This window comes from Lolium perenne, chromosome 4 (genome assembly GCF_019359855.2).
Source record: "Lolium perenne isolate Kyuss_39 chromosome 4, Kyuss_2.0, whole genome shotgun sequence".
In the NCBI taxonomy this organism is placed as follows: domain Eukaryota; kingdom Viridiplantae; phylum Streptophyta; class Magnoliopsida; order Poales; family Poaceae; genus Lolium; species Lolium perenne.
This window is the reverse complement of record NC_067247.2, coordinates 355549522-355554710: the sequence shown is the minus strand read 5'-3', so window position 1 is coordinate 355554710 and position 5189 is coordinate 355549522. Positions and strand designations below refer to the sequence as shown.

The window sequence follows — 5189 nt, the reverse complement described above, 5'->3', positions numbered from 1 at the left end:
ACAAAGAATGGAGTTGCTTTTTTTTCACAAAATAGACCCAAAATGAAAGGTAATACAAGAAATAGAATAGGATACTTTAGTACGTCCTTTGGGGCTAAAAACACTTTTGCTTATCCGCATGAAATGGGAAATACTATGTTATTTCCTCTTCTGATATTACTGCTTTTTACTTTATTCATTGGATTTATAGGAATCTCTTTTGATAATGGAGCAATGGATAATGGAATAGCGGAGTTAACCCTATTATCAAAGTGGTTAACTCCCTCAATAAACTTGACTCAAGAAAGTTCTAATTCTTCTATAAATTCATATGAATTTCTTACTAATGCTATTTCTTCTGTAAGTGTAGCTATCTTTGGTTTATTCATAGCATATATCTTATATGGATCCCCTTATTCTTTTTTTCAGAATTTGGATTTAATAAATTCCTTTTACAAGGAAAGTCCGAAAAAATACTTTTTCTTTTTAGATCAAGTAAAAAAAAAGATATACAGTTGGTCATATAATCGCGGTTATATGGATATTTTTTATACTAGGGTCTTTACTCTCGGTATAAGAAGATTAACCGAACTAACGGAGTTTTTCGATAAGGGTATCATTGATGGAATTACCAATGGAGTGGGTCTTGTTAGTTTTTGTATAGGAGAAGAAATTAAATATGTAGGAGGAGGGCGAATCTCGTCTTATTTATTCTTTTTTTTATGTTATGTATCCGTTTTTTTATTCTTTTTTATTTCTTAACTTAAGCTATTTACGAGTATCTTGTCTAAATAACTATCTTATCCCTTCCCCCTTCCTACCCTCTTCTACCATCTTTCTATCTACTTCCTCTACTCTACCTACTGTTTTCCGCGATTTTTTCCATTCCTCTGTGTAAATAGCCTAATATGGGTTCACAATCAATAACATCCTCACCATCGAGAGTAACGATCAGTCGAAGAACACCATGCATTGATGGGTGTTGAGGGCCCATATTGACTATCATGAGATCTTTTCTTGTAAGCGGTAGACTCATATCCTTAATTAATTATTCCATGAAAATGGATTATTCCATGAATTCCTCAAAACGAGGCTCATCAAAATGCAAAATCTAAGACTACTATAAGACTACTAAGAAAATAAGAAAAAAATTAGAACGATTAAATTACTGCTCCCGAATATTCAACTGACTGATTAATTTCTTATAACGTACTCTATTTTTCTTTGCCAAATAAGCCAGCAAACATCGACGTTTTCCCAAAAGTATTCGTAGACCTCTTTCCGATGAAAAATCTTTTTTGTGTAATTCAAATGTGAAGCAAGTCTCCGTATCTTATTGGTGAAACTGAATACTTGAAATTCAATAGAACCCATGTTTTCTTCTTTTTCTTCTTTAACCATAAATCCCAAAAAATTTCTACCTCCTTTCTTTTTCATATATTTTTCTGATCAGGAAAAATAAAAAATTATGTCAGTTATTTTGAAGTTATTCTAATCTCGTACACACAAAAATTTGCAATTATTCATCTACTGCTGGAATTTGGATTTATTTTATCGATGCAAATTAGATTTGGATAGAAGAGTACATTCTTTCTAATATTTTAGATAGAAGAAATGTTTCTTCTATCTAAAATATTAGAAAGAATTTTGCTAATTTATTTATTGCTATATCCAATTTATGGGATTGATACACCATTTAATTGATATCATTTAGCAAAATGAAACACAGCATATGCATCCATCTTTCGGCTCGAGAATTTCACGGGATAGATATATGGTATAAGAAATAGGCTATTAAGTAACTCTAAATGAATTGTGGATACATCTGTATCCTTAACATACTGAAACGATTGCCATTATTCGTATCAAACCAATAGCGATTCATACAAGCTAAATCTTCTAATCAATGGTGGGCCAATAATGAATTTTTTTGCATATGTATTAAGACGCTCGGCCTGATTTCGAAATTGTCCAGAGTTTTATATGTTGTTTTCATTGCAAAATGATGGGTCTCCTTCCGTAACTTTCCAATTACGAGTACGAGAATTGAAAGACATGAAAATTCTCAATTCTCTACGGCGTCTAGGAGATAGATAGAATATTTTCAGGAACAAGAAAATAAGAAGAATCTTTCTCTCTATTCACTACCATTCCGCGTCTTCGACTTCTATTAGTTTCTTTTCTTATTTAATGCAATAGCTATAGTTTGATACAAGAATCCATTTCTCAAAGTAATGGAAACCATTCTCTTATAGGAAATGGTTCGAAAATCCCTATTCCACCTTTTAGGTATCGTGAAGAGTGATACCTGTGAAGATCGTGCATTTCAGTCAAATTCGGATCCGTTTTTTGAGTCCATGATATAAATTGGGTGGATCCTCCACCCGTTTAGCTAAGAAAGAATAGATACAGAGGTGGATAATAGATCGATATGAAGATCATGAGCTGCCCCATAATGAAACCCCACCAGTAGTCGCGAATATCTCCTTCTTCCCTAATCCAAGATTGGAGAAAGAAGATCTAAGAGGGACCTATGGAGAATGTGGTCATAAATCCATAATAGAGTCCGACCACAACGACCGAATTAATTATCCTCATCGAGAAACTTAGACTACTAAATAGAAAAGATTTTAAAATCATGGCATGGGTGTCCTTTTTTCTTTCTTTAGAGTTTTCTATATGCACAATTTCTCGATGTTTCGATGAGAATTTCTTGACTTTCCATATATAGAAAGAGATAGACTATAAATGACATCTCTTATGTCAATAAGACCAAAGGGATGGATATTAAATGATAGGAAGTGCTAGGAAGTGAAATAGAATGAAATGGAGCCACTTTTGGCTTCCCTATGAAATGAGGCATGGAATGGAGCCACTACGAAGAAATTCTGGGAGTTACGAAAGAAGCTTCAGACTCATATTGTTCATGGGTTGAGAACGGGAGTTGAACTCTAAGAGGTCGAATCCCCCCTTGTTCCTCGCATGGCTCGGTGGTAGAGCGGTCGGCAGTGAACCGACCGGTCGTAGGTTCGAATCCTACTTGGGGAGATTTGATTCATTCTTTAATGTAAGAATAAAGAATTGAATTAAAGGGCTTGCTTTGACCCTTAGGAGTAGGTAACCCGTTCGCTATCCTTATTTCTATTTCTATTGCATTCTATCTCATCGTATCACATTGTGCTCTACGATTCCACTTCGACAAAAGGAAAGAGCGTACCTAAGTTCAATAGCTTTACGTCCGCTATCCCGATCATGATTTCCTCAGGGGGAAAGTAAAGGCCCTTCCCCCTTTGGAAGGCTGTGGGCGAGGAGGGATTCGAACCCCCGACACCGTGGTTCGTAGCCACGTGCTCTAATCCTCTGAGCTACAGGCCCACCCGTCTCCACTGGATCTCTTCCCGGGGGTACCCCTTCATTTCGGGTTAAGAAGATGGGAAAGCGCCTTTCTCTCTATAAAAACAGCGCGTTCCAAGGCGTGAAGTGGGAGAGAGGGGATGTGATGATTGAGGTTTTGAATAAGACGACCTTTGCATTTTATATTTGGATCTTTTTTGTATTTAAAAATAGTGAAAAAGTAAAATAAGAGGTGTTAAGCTTTTTATCATTCTGGCATCGAGCTATTTTGCCGCAGGACCTCCCCTACAGTATCGTCACCGCAGTAGAGTTTAACCACCAAATTCGGGATGGATTGGTGTGGTTCCTCTACGCCTAGGACACCAGAATATCGAACCATGAACGAGGAAAGGCATGAGATAAATATTGGCTAGTGATTGTGAAGCCCCAATTCTTGACTGAACGGGACACCAAAGGCCTCTGCCCTCCCTCTCTATCTATCCAAGAGATGGAAGGGCAGAGCTTTTTTTTGGTTTTTTCATCTTTTCATCAAAGAGTTGAACAATGAAGATAGATGGCAAGTGCCTGATCGATTTGATCAGGCCGTGTAGGAATGATAACCCACAAGTACAGGGGATCGCAGCAGTCTTCGCGGGTAGTAAAACCCAATTTATTGATTCAACACAAGGGGAGACAAAGAATACTTGAAAGCCTTAACAGCGGAGTTGTCAATTCAGCTGCACCTGGAAACAGACTTGCTCGCAAGAGTTTATCAGTAGTAACAGTTTTATAGCAGTAGCAGTAGTGAAATAACAACAGCAGAGTAACAGAAACAGCAGTAGTGATTATAGTAAACAGCAGGATTAAAATACTGTAGGCACGGGGACAGATAATGGGCGTTGCATGGATGAGAGAAACTCATGTAACAATCAAGCAGGGCATTTGCAGATAATAATAAAACGGTGTCTAAGTACAAAACAATCAATAGGCATGTGTTCCAATTATAGTCGTACGTGCTCGCAATGAGAAACTTGCACAACATCTTTTGTCCTACCAGCCGGTGGCAGCCGGGCCTCAAGGGAATCTACTGGATATTAAGGCACTCCTTTTAATAGAGCGCCATAGCAAAGCATTAACACTCCGTGAACACATGTGATCCTCACATCACTACCATCCCCTCCGGTTGTCCCGATTTCTGTCACTTCGGGGCCATTGGTTCCGGACAGCGACATGTGTATACAACTTGCAGGTAAGACCATAAACAATGAATATCATGATGAAATAATAACATGTTCAGATCTGAGATCATGGCACTCGGGCCCTAGTGACAAGCATTAAGCATAACAAGTTGCAACAATATCATCAAAGTACCAATTACGGACACTAGGCACTATGCCCTAACAATCTTACACTATTACATGACCAATCTCATCCAATCCCTACCATCCCCTTCAGCCTACAGCGGGGGAATTACTCACACATGGATGGGGGAAACATGGCTGGTCGATGGAGAGGCGTCGGTGGTGATGATGGCGATGATCTCCTCCAATTCCCCGTCCCGGCGGAGTGCCAGAACGGAGACTTCTGGCTCCTGAGATGGAGTTTCGCGATGTGGCGGCGTTCTGGAGGGTTTCTGGCGACTTCGACTTCTCCCCGTGCGTTTTTAGGTCGAGGCCGATAAGTAGTCCGAAGGAGGGCGTCAGAGGCCGGCCGAGGGGGCCACACGCTAGGGCCGCGCCGCCCTAGGGTGTGGGGCCCTCGGGCCTCCCCCTGACTTGCCCTTCTGGCTCCGTAAGTATTCTGGGAAAATAGGGCCTTCTGTATAAATTCCGAGGTTTTTCCTGAAAGTTGGATTTCTGCACAAAAACGAGACACCA

The 5189-nt window shown here is 39.4% G+C and overlaps 2 non-coding genes across 2 annotated transcripts; one reads left to right on the top strand and one right to left on the bottom strand.

Annotated features, from left to right (window-relative positions):
- The first annotated feature begins 2954 nt into the window (after positions 1-2954).
- On the top strand, positions 2955-3027 carry TRNAN-GUU (transfer RNA asparagine (anticodon GUU)). Its single transcript has one exon. It is a non-coding gene; the product is annotated as a tRNA-His (tRNA).
- Positions 3028-3280: 253 nt separating this feature from the next.
- On the bottom strand, positions 3281-3358 carry TRNAR-ACG (transfer RNA arginine (anticodon ACG)). Its single transcript has one exon. It is a non-coding gene; the product is annotated as a tRNA-Arg (tRNA).
- Between the last annotated feature and the right edge of the window lie 1831 nt (positions 3359-5189).